This window comes from Aythya ferina (genome assembly GCF_964211825.1).
Source record: "Aythya ferina genome assembly, chromosome: 6".
Classification (NCBI taxonomy): domain Eukaryota; kingdom Metazoa; phylum Chordata; class Aves; order Anseriformes; family Anatidae; genus Aythya; species Aythya ferina.
In genome coordinates this window covers 28857940-28873843 of record NC_140303.1, presented here as the reverse complement: position 1 = coordinate 28873843, position 15904 = coordinate 28857940, and the positions used below count along the sequence as shown (strand labels likewise).

At 40.1% G+C, this 15904-nt stretch overlaps 1 long non-coding RNA gene across 1 annotated transcript in view; it reads left to right on the top strand.

Moving 5' to 3' along the window:
• The first annotated feature begins 222 nt into the window (after positions 1-222).
• The window catches only part of LOC311439209, a 49792-nt gene continuing 34110 nt past the window's right edge, over positions 223-15904 (top strand). The window contains exon 1 of the long non-coding RNA XR_014694590.1: positions 223-541. This is a non-coding gene — a long non-coding RNA (uncharacterized lncRNA). The remainder of the gene's footprint in view (positions 542-15904) is intronic.

Below are 15904 nucleotides of genomic sequence, written 5' to 3'. Positions count from 1 at the left end.
TTAAGTGCTTTGTTATTTGCACTGCAGTAATGCTATAAGGTCCTAGCTAGTGCTAGGAGCCAAATACACAGAACTGGAAGAGGCAGTCTGTGAAAAATATGTTAGGGCCCTGAGGGCACTAATAAACCTTAGTCACCCTGACCAGCCTCACCTGGGACCCACATCCCTGGGCCCAAGAGATCTATTTAAGCTCCAGATTAGGAGCCTTAGTCCTTCCAAAGCTTTTGCTGTGGGTGTATCTGCTCTCAGCTCTGCTGCAAATCCTGTCTTATGCTTGGTTCTGTCCTGTAGGTAACTTGTTTCCAGGTTGGTCTCCTGGATGGGCTTCAGACCTATGCTGTTGCCTTATTTCTAGCCCTGCCTACTTTTGCTCCTGCATGGATTCCTTGGATGGTTCCTGGACCCCATCTATTGCCTTGCTTTGTCTGGGACTGTTGGCACACCCTCTGATCTGTCTGTAGTGTGGAAGAGATGCAGCCCTCGTTCCCCAGGATGGACAGAAGGAAATGGTGGGGCTAAGTGTGGTTTTCTCATCTGTCAGGTAAGACTCCAAGGAGAAAAAAGGCTGTGTGCACCCACTTTTTTCTAGCAGTCAGAAAAAACCCAACTGCAATGGGTTGCACTTATTGTGCACCAATTTTTAATTCTTATCTAATGACCTTTTTTCATATCTGCCTTCTGGGCTTGATCTGAGAAGAGGGCTACAAGCCCTGTCACAGGGTATCCTGAGTAAGAGTCCTAGAAGCACTTGACATAGGGGTTCCAATTTGGAGGTATCCAGAGCCACAGAGCCACCCTTGGAGTTGAAGCACCACAGAATCACAGAATTTTCTAGGTTGGAAAAGACCTCAAGGTCCAGTAGCAGCTTAGCTGAGTTCACTTCTGATTTTTACCTGACCTGAGGCAAAGTACATGCTCCTGGTTTTCACACTGTCATAGCTACCTGGTGTAAGGCTGCACTATGTTCTATTGAGCAGTACTGGTATGCCCTTAAGTGTGTGATGACATTCAGAAATAACTCTGATTAAAGGAAGAGGAAAAATACCAGAGAAGAAGTTCCTTTTAAGTAAATAACAAAGGGCTCTAATCTTTGGAGGCAGTTTCTTCCCTGCTTGTTTTAAAGCTTACACTGCAGAAAGATGATGCCATTTGCTGCAGACCTTGTTCCTTTATTTTTTTTTATCTTGTGAAGGGACTGAAGACAGAAGTACTCAGTAAAAGAAGTATCTTTAGGCACTGAAAAGTCAGGAAGCAGTGAGATCACCTCCCTTTGCATATTTTATATGTCAAATGGCTATCAGTCCTTGTCAGCCTTGCAGACTATCAGAGACTGCAGCAGACTGTGAGCTTCAGGCATAAGGAGAGACAGCTGGGCTGCCCCATAAGGCAGAGCCTTTCTTCAGTGCTGCTGAGCCATCTCTTTCCCCCAGCAGGAATGGCAGGTTGGAGGAAGCCAAACTTGTGCCCTTGTGACAAAGCTTGGAGGAGGGAATTCAAATCCCTCGTGGGGGGTTTCTCCTACTCTTGCAGTGCTGTCAGCCTGGAGCCTGCACAGAGCTGTGTGAGCCTGGGTGGAAATACTGTGTGAAACAGCTCTGCGTGCTGCAGTGAGTAAAACTTTAAGAGATTTTTACTGAGCAGGAAACCTTAGATTTCCCCACAGGGACCAGGGATGTACATACTGAGATGCTGGATGACAATATAATCTATAAAGCTCTCATGTTAAGAGGTGTTTCTCTGTAAAGAATGAGGTGATGCTAAACAGTGGGAAATTAATCACTCCTCCTCCTCCCACTTACCTTTTGGATCATTAGGTCTCAGGAAGGTTTTAATTCTGCTTTCTCTGTGTGTACATGAAAAATTGACAAGAGCTTCACCTGGCTGGTGACTAGTTCATGTTAAGATCTGTATCACAATCAACATTCATTAGTCCAAAACAGTAAAGAAACAATGCATCCTGCTGGGAGAGGAGGGTATTCACAACATTAGGAGGCTTTTATAGGGGGCTATATTGTCAGCTGTGCATACAGCTCTTGCCTCTTTCCATGGGAACTCCATGTGTGAGCAAGAGACAGGGAAAACTGGTGCTCCTGGGCATCTCTCTCATGTGAGTGGGCTAAATACAAGTTAAACTGTGGCTTTGTCTTGGACTGTTTCTTCAAGGAGTATTTCCAACACAGGAGTCGTAGGGTGGGAACTTCAGAATGAAGTAGTTAAAGCTGAGCTGATTTATTCTGAAATAATGTCTCACTCCAATGCAAGTCTCCCAGACTGGCCTCCATTTACTTCCATCTGAGACTGCTTTGTATCTGGAGTTATTTACTCTGAAACTGTTAGGGCCTGGGCATTCACATCCAGAGCAACAAGCTGTGATTCACTATCCCTCATTTCTTTAGTAACTTCATTTTTATTTATTTTTTTTTTTTACAAATGCTTCTGAGAACCATTTTTTTTTTTTTTGTCAGAAAAAGTGGGTGGTGTCTGCTCTTTGTGAGTTAATAGCTGTTAACTGTACTGTGGTGTTTCAAGTGACATTCATTCATGCAGAGGACAGCCAGTAGTACAAGATTTGGATGATCAGATAAGCTGAACTGAAATTGGAAAGGGGGAGGAAACATCTGACTTAAATGGTTGAACTGAGATAACATTTAAAGGCTGGAAGCTTAGAGGTGATGGAAAAATGGGTGAAAGTTTTTAAATAAAAACCTCTCTCTCTTAGCCAGCATGTTTTAAAAATACAAATTGATATTAATTTCCAGCTTCTGTTTTTTGAGTTATTAACACTGTACACTTCAGAACTGTTTCAAACTTTAAAATATTTAGAAGTAGATTATGACTGATAGCCTTTTTGCAAAAATTAAAAGGAATCAATCATTCTTTCCTCCCAATGGTTTACAAGAACAGGCACCAAAACTTGACCTTTCCTCTGCAAATTAAACTGGAAGCAATATTTCACTCTGTGCCTATTAGGAAGGTGATTCCACTGGTAACTGCTTCCAGTAGGGTGAAGTGACTGTTGAACACTCCAGCTTTTGAAAAATGCTATTGAACTACATTACAAGCTATTATCAGTCTTTAAAAATGAGATTCATTTGAGTTATGGTCTTTTATACTAACTTTGAGCTTAGACTGAACTTTTATAGCCATGATAAACTTTTGAATATACAGGGTGTTTGTAATAGGGAACCTGGCTGACTTATAGGGTCAGGAGGAGCAATGGTATAATACAGTATATAGCCTACTCAGCCTGGATTTATACTCTATCGCAATCTAGTACAAGGAGCAAATGTTACAATCACAGTCCTTCCTTGTTTGCTGCTGTGTAAAAATAGCACATAATAGTCCTAACATAGAAATGATGTCTTCTTAATGGGGGAGCAGGGGTAGTTCACATTTTCCAACAGTAGTTCTACAAGCATAGCCAACAGCGACACCTCAGATATCACCCTAATATCATCTAAATAGAAACTTTTTCTATAGATCAAAGTATGATGCATGTAGGAGATCAAAGAAAATTAAGCCTTCTGTCCCCTCATGTCACTCTATCACCCTTTGTTTTTTTTTCTGATAGCAGAATAGAAATCCTTGCCTTAAAGTATTTCATAATTATAAAACTACTTTATGTATGGGCTAATTTAGGGGGAACTGGGTTACTTCAAAGTTAGGATCCAGTCTGACAGTCTGTCCAGTGTAAGATCACTGGGACCAGAAAAAGCTATTTTTCTGTGCTTGTGCAGTGTCTGCTTCAGGAGGACAGGGTTCATACAGAGCTCCTACGTGTTTCTGAAAATCTCCTTGTGGATGGACAGATGCCTTCAAGGCTTCAGAGTCATGTGTCTTGTCATCTACCATCCTTTCTTCAAGGAAAGGACATCATGGTTAATATTAGCAAACAAATCTATTCCAGGGTGAGACTGAAGCTTGCTAGTGACACAGCTCATGCCTATTGTTTCAGCAGCATTAACCGCTTGTTTGCTGGTGCTTAATTGCTGTATCAGTCAGTTAGCAAGAAAACAATGGGATTAAAAATGTTTTAAATGCTCCGCACTTTAATTAGCTCCTGGCTGCAAGGAACATTTTAAAGTACTAGTGAACCCTGGCTGAGAGTTAATGTTTGTAATTTCATGCTTTTGGGTGGGTTCACTGTTGTTTCCTAATGGTGCTCCTGGCCTTGAAGATGATGGATAATCCATCCACTGGAAAGGGTGTTGATGCTGGCCAATTTGTTGGAGAGAGGAGGTCACTGGAAACACTGAAGGGAAAAGTTCAGACTGCAGCAAAAATGGGAGACTGTGAGTACACCATTGTGTTGTTATGTGCCTGAGCATATTGGGACTAGGGCAGCTACTAGGCATGACTTGGCTGTGTGCAGAAGGCAAGGCAGATATTCAGAGAGGTTCAACTGGCAATGTCATAGCTATATTGTCAGTGAAATTTCATTGTGAAGCTTGCAGGCTCCGTGCAAATAAGCCTCTAAAATACTGGAGCTTCGTGACTAGGAAAAGAAAGCCCAGATTGGCTTTCTGATATTTAATAGGTCCGTGAATTCTGTCTTTCTGGCCTTGTAAATAATTTCATAGTTACAACCTATCTGATGCTGTTTCAGCATGCCTGAATTGCACAAACAGTGCTTAGACATGATTTTCAAAGTATTTCTTAAAATTTTTTGAACTTCCTAACAGTGAGTGCAGGAGAAGTCAAGAACCATAAGAATGTGTAGTAAATTTCTGTGAGCTGCACTTAACTATCTGTCATAAAAACCCCAGAAAGGGGCTATACATCTGCCACAGTTTTGTGACCTGGATGTGAACAGACAAACCAGAAGCCCTGGACTTCTCAGTGGGGACTTATCAGCTCCCCTCGCTTTGCGGCTTTCCTTTTCCAGACTACTCTGATTCCAGCCTGCCTCATCACTGAGCCCTCTGTATGCAGGGTAACATGTGATAAGCTTGATGGCGGCATCAAGGGGCTATCAGCATGGAAATAAGTAAGATGAGTGATTAGAAATTTTCTGGAGGACAGGATGACAGGATGAATCTCATTGATAGGAATTTTTATTTTCCCTCCTGTAATCCTGGGGAACCCAGGAGTCTCAATTAGGGCAGATGTGCTCTACATTTTCACACATCAATCTTTCATTGGCCTTACATCAATCATTCACTGGCTTGTGCAAATAACTTCTCCCAAACAATCTTCTCCCGTCAGAAGCCGGCACTGTCATCTGCAAACTTGTTTGAATATTTCATTGTTGCCAGATGATGCTTTTTGTTGAGGCTTTTTGTGCATTTCCTGAATGACATGGCAAGATAGTCCCTGTGCTCCCTGCCCTAATGAGGCTGGAAAACCAAAGTGAAGCCAGGCAGTAGCTTGTGCTGTGTCCTAGAAAACATTTCTGTGGTCAATGCAAGGAGGGAAGGGGAACTACAAATTTGTCTGCTGCTTGTTTGACTAGTTCAGTTAGGTCCAACCTAGCTGATGTTAGCAGTGGTTAGAGCAATGCTTAATACTGTCCAATATTGATAATTCCTCTTGGCCTTCACTTAAAAATACACCCTGACCTCTTTAACTACTAGGTCTCAGCCCAAGGTCAATCTACCCATGTGGTACTGGGTGGAGAGGGCCTGCTGGGTTTGCTAGTAGAATAGTTCGTGGCTGGTGTTATCAAACTGACTTATAAAACCCGTAAGGTATTTAGCACTATGTATATAAATTGTGCTTACTTTGGGTACCTGTTCTTTTAGAAAAAAATTTAATCTGTTCTGTGATTATACTTCAGGTAGCTTCCAGATAACTTGTTTTCTGAAGGTATTGTTGACAGTTTTTTATGTGTAGTGTCTGGGAGGTTCACCTGGTGTAGATTAGCACAGATGAAAAGGGCTTTCCTAGGGAGAAGCAAAGGGCAGAACTGAGCCAGGGCCTGATGAAAACTGCAACCTATTCAGCAACTTCTGAAAAGCAGCTCTGGGAAACCTCAGTGAGTTGGCTGATTTGAGTGTTAGAAAACTAGACTCATCTGGAAAGGACATCAGTGGTGTAACAAGCATTAAATGCCTGTGAACAGGGCTTACTGATGTCGAGCTTGGACAATGTAGGGTTCACCACTCAGTGAAAAGAATCTGGTACTCGTAGGGTTAGTGCTTGTAAGATAAGGTCATTTTTATTCCTAATAATGCAATTATCAATATTCTTGGTGATCATAAACAGATTCTATAGGAACAGTGGGCTGACTTGACCCATGTCTTTTGAAAAGTGCATCAGTAGATTAAAACTACAATTTAATGCTCTGTTCCTATGGTCTCAGATTCCCCCTCAAATTTACAATAGTTTCTGCAGGTATATGTTGCACTTGTCTTTGCATGTTCTCTCACCATGTTTCTTCTCAGTTCTAGGCTCTTGCAGTAGAAAGGGCTTTGAAATCTATTGTTGAAATGTGGTTTGTTTTATGGCTCATAAAGGGCTTTGGGAAAGTATTTTGTGTAGAATCTGAGACATACATACAGGCAGTATATGTATTTCCTGTTCTTAGCTTTAAAATTATACTATTAAGTGGCAAACATGTCAAATGTGTAACTTAGCTTGCTGAAGCCCATCCTACCAAAAAACACTTAAGTAGATGCTTAATTTTAAGCAGGTGATTTAATTCTAACTTATTCAGTTCTTAAACACAGGCATAAGTCTCATTGAAGTCAAGGCAAGCACATTAAAGGTAAGTGTATGCTAAGCATTTTGTTATATTGAGGCCTAACTCTATATCTATTTTCATATCCATTTCTAATGCTGAAAAACATGTATGTTGCAAAAGGCAGTGACATCTCAACTTCTGCCCTGATTAAATAAGTTAAAAAATCATGAATCCTAAAGCAATTACATTGCCATCATATTTCTTTCCTTTTAGATTAATCTGGAGTTTGATGTGTCTTTCTATAGGATTAATATCTTAACAGCAAGGTAATAGGTAGTATGACATTTAATCTCTTTGATTAAATTCCATACTAAAAATGTCCCATAAATAAAAGAAACAATTGAGGCAGTCATAAATTATCTTCATTGTTGCAAAGTGATGGATTTAGTGGTAACAGAGGGTAAAATCTCATGAGCTCATTAAAAGCTATAAGGGTTATTTCCTTCCACAGACCTAAAAGACAGTGTGGCCTACGGCAGGTTTCTCCAAGTTGCTTTCATTTAATCAGCAGAAACCTGAAGAGGAAGCAGAAGATTCTGTATATATGTGCCTATTTCATGTTCTGTTAGTGATGATCAGATCCAAACAGGGATCCCCTGCCTCAGGTTTTACCTTATGTGCCTCTTTGTAGGCTCAGCACTATGTACCTAACAAAAGAGTGTGTTTTTTGGTTAATAGCCAAGCTCAAATTTTTCAGGATGTAAGTCTGCCACTGACCTCCACTGTGACCTTGGGCAAGTCAATGACAGTGAATTTTCAAGAGCTGAGCATTGACCATCAGAGTCAGCTCAAAATGCATCAGCATAGTGCCAAATTAATAAGGCTTGGATGCAGTCCAGTGGGCTGTGCTCTAAGTATTTGTCTAAAAGCATCACAAGAGATGCTTATCATGGAGACCCTTTGGAAATCTGCATGCAGGAGGATGTCCCAGACCTTTAAAGCTCTGCTGTACCCTGAGATGCACAAGGAGGATTCATTTCTAATTGTGTGAAATGAGCAAAATTTTGTAGCTAATCAGAAGAGATTCACTTAACATAATAGAGGGCTTTTTTCTATTCAATTATAAAACCATTTTTGCTACTGATACGAAGACAGCTTTTTCCTTTCTGTTCAACTATAGAAGGCACAGAGGCTTAGACAAGTGCCAGAAGGAGAATAATGTGGATGAGACTTTTGTCCAAGTTTCTGGGAGTTTCAACGGCTCTTGTTAGCACTTTACTTTGTCCTGGAATCAGTGCTGTCCCTTTGACTACTTACAACAAACTGTCATTGCCACAAAACCTATTCTCCAAGGACAACACAGATTCACAGGCTGCAGTTTGGGGTCCTACTGCACAATCTGCCTCTGAGCTGCATTGTCCCCAAGGATATACAAAATGCCATTACACTGACATTGCTTTAAAAAAGTCAGTCCATCCGTGTGATTAAAGATTCAAGATTTTTCTGTAAAGATGCATTTTCAACATAAAAGGCTGCCAGCAGAGAAGTCTCCCATGGTGCAGTTTGTAGGATCTTGTAAGAATTTAGTGAGATTAAGTTCCTGTAAATTTCTTGAAGCATCTGCACAACCCACAACACAGTTCTGCTCCATGTTCCACCATTTGAAATGCTGTTAAGTCTTGTTCAAGTAGTCATTAAAATGACAGGGCCTGCAGCACCAGAAACGCCATGCTTCCTGCTGGGGGGCTGAGGCAAAAGCCTTACAGTGGGCAGTATGGGTGCTGCTCTGCAAGGACAGGCCAAGTGATCATGCTGTAGGCCTTTGCTGTCATCAGGAACCAGGGAATTTGTTCCACTTCAGCCTACTTAAAATAAACAAAAGGGTGTGTGTACTGACTGAGGAATTTTTCATTATTAATCTCACTCAGGAGTTGTGTACAGCCACTTTCCCTTAAATCATGCGAGGCCTGTCTTAGCAGAGATTCATGGATGGCAGAAGCTTGCTAACAGACCCTGGTAAATCAGTCAGATCTTGAATTGCTTTCCAAAAGCTGTCCTGTTCTCATGAAGTCAGTTATTAAACGTGCTCTGTTCTGACCAGCTCCTTTCACAATGACCTCAAACAGGTTTTTGATGGAGAAGCTATAAAGGGGAATGGGCAAAGGGACAACGCCATGAGGAAAATTCATGTTGCAGGAGAACAAGCTGTAGAGCAAGGCAGGGTGCCAGACGGGCCTGGGTCTGTCAGAAACACCTGTTGGAAATCTTATCGTGTTTTGGGCACACAATGAGTGTGCCCAAAAGGGGCCAAAAATGGAGGGAAACTGCAGCTGAGCTTCACTGTTTTGTTTTTGCCTTATTTTCTTTGTGTGCCACCTTATTGTAATTGGTTTATCTCCGACTGGGCGAGTATAATCCTGATTTATTGTAGAAAACTTACGGCAGGTTCCAGAAATGCTGATTCTTCACCCAATCTGCCCAAACGCTTTCCTTCCATGACCCTGTGTAGGTATGAGGGTCATGGTCTCAAGCCAGGGACTGAGATGTGTGTTGCATTTAATAATGTTAGACTATTTTAACCAGTCTTAGGAACTGAACAAATATATACAATATAAGATGTTTATTTTATTAGGATATTCTCTCTGGATGCTTGTAGACTAAGTTTACAAGGCCATGGGTACCCAAGACATCTATGTAGCCCTAGGTGTATGGGGACCCAGGTCATTCAGAAGTGGCATGTTAAAACCAGGTCACCTCCAATGACACTTCAGATATGTTTTGGCACTTCAGTCCCATTCCCACTGACTGCAATAAAAGCTCAGACACCTAGTTGCACATCTAGAAACCTGATGTAGGTGCCTCAATCTGAGGCTGCATCTCTCACTCTCCACGCAAGGTCCTCCTCAACAGTGCGTCTGATCAGTCCTTGCTGTGCCTTCACTGTGTATCTTGCAGAGTTCCTGGGAACCATTAGTGTTCCTGGGTAATCTATGAAAAAGATCAAGGAAAAAGTATCCCATTGAAACCTGGGAAGAAACTTTTTGATATTTTTAATTTCAGTTTACTATTAAAACTTACTTCAAAATATAAATTCAGAAGCTTCCTTATAGGATACTTTTAGTTTTTCATAAAAAAAAATAATTTTTACTAAGACTGAATTGTCTTCAGAACTTTTGTTTGTTTGTTTGGGGAGGGGGGTGGGGGGGAGGTGGGAGAGGGGTTGGATTTGGCATAGGTTTTTCACTTCTCCCTTGTTATTCAGGCTAATTGTGCTCCAGGAAAGAACTAAGGATTAAGGTGAAAAGATAGCTACCAGGATAATTTCAGAAGTCTGTGATGTGACCTGAAGAAATGATTGATTTGCACTGTTCCTTCAATGATATGTTATGTACAAAGAAAGAAGTAGCCTGGCATCTGAGGTCAGTTTGCCAGTGCTTCCACGATGCAGAGATGGGGTAGACTTAGATGTGCAGAGCAAGTGAAGCAGTTTCTCTAATAACAGGCAATCAGCCTAGTCGTTTTTGAAGCCAAGGGAAATCTGTCATTGATTTCAATGGGTTCTGATTTATATTATAAGAAAACTACCCATCTCAAGTAGCTAAGTACAGTTGCTTCATTCAAACCAAAGCAAAACATGTCAGACTGCTTTAAAAACTTGTTTGGAAGGCACTAGTTTAGAATGTATGGGCCAGAATAGAGGGTAGCAAGAAAAATTTTGATGTAGTTATGCCTTGGTTGTTTGTTGTTACTTTGCATTTGTTCCAGTTCCTTTTCACCAAATATACTACTTCATCTTTTATTGGTAGTCATGCTGATTTGCACCTGCTGATTTCATGCTGAAATGTAGTCCATAGAGCAAATGTGGTATACCTTTTCTGTTACCCACTTCCATTCTCTCTATGTACCTTCTAAATCCTCCTGCCATGTGGGTTCCAGTTTTATGCCTACGTGTACTTTGAACAAATTAATTTCCAAGGTTTGTGTAGGTGACTATTCACAGGAGCTTTTTTATTTACCCTTACTGTTTGTACATTTATTAAGCCTGGTATCCAAGATACTGTGAACAACATTTACTAACATCACTGTCAAAGGAAAATGCTCAGCTTCATGTAGGCCCCAGCCACTTTTTATTCCAAAGTTTTGCTCTTATAGCTTATATCATCCAAGAAAACTGCAGTAACTGCAAAGCCTATCACCAGTGTCACCTTGAGGGGGAAGGTTAATGCTTATATCAATATTTAGGGTTGATTTAGAGGTTCTCTGTGGGGTTTTAGGACTTTTTTCCCCCCTTAAGTACTGCATTAGTGTATCTCAGGTTGGCTTGAAGTTCTCTTCAAAGGATTAGTCTGTATATTTTGCCTTTTTTTTTCCCAGATTCCTTTAATTTAGTTGTAGCGGATTTAGAAAACGCGGTACAAAACAAATCAGAACAGGGACTAGTGATATTGCTGGCAGTGGCCTGGCTGAGCTGGAGGCTTGAAGAATGGGTGAAAGCTCTAGATATGCTGCAACATATGTCAGGCGGCAACTCAGCAGAACTGCAACTTCCAAAGAGGAATTGAGCTAGAGAGAAATGGGATTTATTGGATATATTTCAGCTGACCAGGAAATAGGATTTGATAGCATCCTAGGATTGACCTTATAAGTGTAGACAGCCTTGCTGATGTTCTTTTATATATCAGCAAATACTCTGGAGCAGTAAGCTCCAGTCACAGCCAGAATTTTTTTTAGGGTTGTCAAATGCTGATAATACTGAGCATTTATCTGCCAAGTTCAGGATTACTGGTGCTGGAATTTTTCTGTTTAGCTAATGAGAGAACAGAAGCAACGTGATATGACTTTCCTAGCTATTCATTCACACCTTCACAATGAAGCCTGAGTTCCAAGTACTCTTGGCTTCACTGTTGTGTAGTCTTTCTTTAAGCTATCAAGTTCCTTTGATAAATAGGTTTGAGTAAATCTCTTCAGTTCTGTGGATCCCATGAGTGCAAAAAAAAAAAGAAGGCTAAATATATGAAATAAATTATTCATTCCAAGTTATTTACCCAGCTCCACTTATTTGTTCTCATTTACTTCCTTTTTGCTTAAACTATATCATTCATCTTCTCTTGCTTCCTTAAAAGATATTTCAAATGTTTTTTTAATCACTTTGCACATATGAAATGCTATTAGATATTACCATCATTCTGCTTCTTGGGAAGCCTACAACCAGTATTATACACATTGAAGTAAATAAACCTCATTAGCTTTGTTAACTCCATTAATCACAGTCAACAACATTAATGAAGCCTACTTTAGCATCACTGTCAGAGTTAGGAATAATTCTTCTCATGATTAACTTTTGTAGCGTTACAGTCCTCTGCAAATTTATCCTCCAGTACTATGAAATGTTATGAGGTCAACCTTTTTCCATGAATTTTTGAAACTTAAATTTACCAGAAATGGCCTGACATGGTAGAGTTAATTCTGTGTGAAGCTATGGAAAGATGAAGAAAGTTTATTTTCATCGAATTTTTCTTCCTTTTTTGTCCAAATGTTGACAACAAAATTTAACTGTGTAACATTTCTAACTGCCATACTTGCACATTTATCACATTTTATGAGCATTTAAAATTTAAAGCAACACCTTTAATGTTACACTAACACCATTTTCTGCTTTTGATGCTATTTTTTTATTTTATATACATCAGCCATTCTGTTTTCTGGCATGGATTAGAATTGTCAGTATCTGAAATACCTTGAAAAAAGATACGTCTTCCAACAAATCTTTGCAGCTAAAAGCAGGAATAACCAGTGATATAAAAGAGCCAGTTTTACAGCTAGGCTTGATACTTATCTATTCACGTTAATATACACCAGCCTTCTGTATGAGGCACCCAAATCTTCCCAAAGAATGACAGCTTCTCCTTTGAGTTTTTTCTACTCCCACAGCATAAAAACAGATCAGTTGCTCATTTCAAAAGAGCTGATCCTAGATAAATGTAGTTCCTTTATTTCAGCCTCAGTTATAAAAAGTTCTGTGTTAAATATCCATGTTGGGGTTGAGGTCAATTTGTTTGAATCTTCTTTTAAGAACAAAAAACTGAAGCATCCCCAATGTGGCACTCCATCAGTCAGGAAGCCTTAAAGCCTTTCCCCAGTTCTCATGTTTTGCAAAATAAGGTGGTGGTTGTTCTTACATAATTAGCTGGTAATAAGGTTCAGGGGAAAAAAAAAAAAAAAAAGATAAAAAAATAAAAATAAATAAAAATAAAAAGACACCTTAGGGCTCTGAGTAAGTGTCTTGTCTGAACCTTTATATCAGTTCCCTTTAAACTGCTCTGTGGCTAACTTTGCAGGTTCTTCCAGTGACTTATGCTGAGTATTAGTTTAATGGGTCATACTCACCGATTGGGTCATAAATACAGAAATCCCACCGCTGAAGCTTAAAACAAAACAACTATTCAGAAGACTAAAACTCAGCACAGCAATACAAAATAGATGTATCTCTTGGCCTTCCCTTATAGTGTCAGCCTTTTCTGATCATGCTGCACTTTCTTTTTGTTGAAAGGATAAGGGTTTTTCCCACCCAAACCCAGATGTAATAAAGTTTCATGCCATTCTTTTTTTTTTTTCTTTTGGAAACCCAAGGCTGAGGGAGCATCCCTGTAGGAGAACCTGAATTTGTTGTAAAACAAAATTTCATCAGTTTTGCATGGCATCAGTGACATTTCTATTCTACAGCAGTCTGGTACATTGGCCCGAATTTCTAAGAGGAAAGATTACAAGTGAGAGCAACTTCAGTATTGCAGTGCTTTATTAAAGTCTTTAAGGGGTAACTAAGGAGCTATTTACATTAACCTTTACTGCACAGGCCTGAGGCCCAAAGCAATGTTCACTGCCAGTAAAGCTCTGCTTAGGTACTTCACACTGGAGCAGGTGGGAAGGAGGCAGGTTGTTACAGCAGTGCCCTGGAAGATTTCCAGGTATGATGCCTCAGATTTGATGTGCACAAGGTGAGCGGGGGTTATTTTCAACCTTATTTGTATATCTCAGTCCTGTTCTGTATAGGTGCCAATTTGCCATGTGCTGCAGTGATGACATCTCCTTATTTAAACTATAACATCTCTGATATTGCAGACCTTTGTCACATCTCACAGTCCCCAGATCCACTAGGGAGATTCCCTAGGGTGGACGATTTCATGGCATGGAGAGGAAGTATAAAGATGGGACCTGAAGGCATCTGAGCCAGCCTGCAGACAGAAAGCAGAGACCCAACTTTCAGAGTAAGAAAAAGTAGATGGCACCTAAATAAAGCGTGACCAACTACATGCAAATGCATATCACGAATCAGCTCTTGAAACTCATGAGATTTTAAAATAAGTTTGGGTATTTTTATTTTCTGTCTCAGCAGTTCTGACAGACCTCCTGTTGAGCTAACAGAAAATCAGTCTGTGGTGCCAAAAATAGGGTGTTCCTTTCTAGCCCAAAAAGAAGGTGATCTTGGACAGTAAATGTGATCTTTTTCCCGAAGACATCACCAGATTTTTCTCCCTTCATGGGTTGTCTGATTTCTGCACTGGATGAGTTTTATTACGCTTGTTGAGTTTTCCTTCACCACATCACCTAATTATTCCCTAATTTACACACACAGAGGTATGTGGCACTGTCCCACCGAGGCCTTCGAGAAGTTATGGCCAGTGTAGACTTAGGAGACAGAAAAGAATTTTCTCTTTGAAGTTGTGTTGCTAGTTCCAGGCATACAAAAATCACAGAAGTTGTTCCTGAAGACAAACCCCTTTTGGGATTTGCTTTACCTTGTAATGTTTAAGGTCACATTCTTCCAGTTTCTCTTTACAGTTGTGAAAAATTAACTTAAAATAAATGAAAGGTGAAGCTTTTTTTGATGCAAGAGTGGGGTTTTAAAATATTTTAAGAGTCAATAAAGTCAAGCATGTAAGTATTAGAAGCTAAGATGGATCTCTAGTGCTCTCTCTCTCATTGTGGACTTGCTCAGGAACATTCATAGCATCAGCCAGTTGCATTTGAGTTTTAGCTTCAAGAAAGTGTGAATCTCTCAATGAAGCATAATTTCCAAGGACAGGTCTCCAAGGCAGAATGTGTCAGAACAAAACAGAACATGTGTATTTTTATCAGGTCTATTGAAACACTATTCTCAGGGCTGTCTGGAAAACAAAAATACAAAATCTTTATAGGAGCACTTATCAAAAAAAAAAAAAAAAAATTATATCCCAAAACTCATTTATCTGACAGCTCACACAAGACTTCCTGGAACAGAATTGGAACACCTGAAGTGAGGGGCTCAAATTTAAAACAAGCTCATTGTGCTTTGTATAGAGCAAATTTCAAATTTAAGATAAAGGACCAATTACAACACAGCTTGATGAGGATTTCCCATCTACCTAGAAATGTAAGAGTGAAAAAAAATAAAAATTACTGGATCACAAAGTTTAGTCATACCTGAATTATATAATCTCATCCAGTTTAAAAAATATATATTTACAAAAAAAAAAAAAATGTATTGGAGCTTAGTAAAAAAGAAAAGACAGAATTGAAAGAAGCTTTTCAGCTAGGCAGATAAGCCTTGAAACAGGAAATGTAATGGCCTTAGTGATCTGTACGAAATCAAGGTCAGCAATGAATTTAAGAAGAGCAAGGTGAGAGGCTCAGTCAGATGCCCAGCAGAAGCAGATAAGAGCTTTTGCTCTCTTTCATACTAAGTGGAGAGGAGTACAGGAGGTAGTGTAGGAAAATATTGTCTGCAGTGATAAAGCATCCTGTAAACCTTGTAATTCTGTGCCTCCTGTGAAGTACACCAGAACAGCAGCAAAAGAAGCGCATGACAGATTTGATCGACACTTTGCCAAGGAAATGAACAAGCACAGGGATGAAAGGGTTGCCATCCTCTCCTGGCAGCTCAGATGTCACACAGAGATAAAGGTTACTGCTAGTAACGAGTCTAATTTTGTAGGGAGAAAGCATGCAGCAACACAGCTCTTCACATATAGAAAGCAGGAGTGGAGTAGCAAGCTGGATACACACGGGCTTTCGGATTAACGGCAGCAACAGAGCCAAATTCCATGCCATCTCAGTGCCACTTGCAGAAATTGTGTGTTGTTCCCCTCTAGTCTGTCAGTAAATGTGTGGGGATGTGGAAGGAAGGTGATGCTCTTGGGGAAATGAGGCCCCCTACAAACAGGAGTGCTTGTGTTGTCACTGAGGATGTCCACTGGGCTTCATGGTGCTTGGATGCCGCATCAGTAGCAAACACCATTGGCTTCT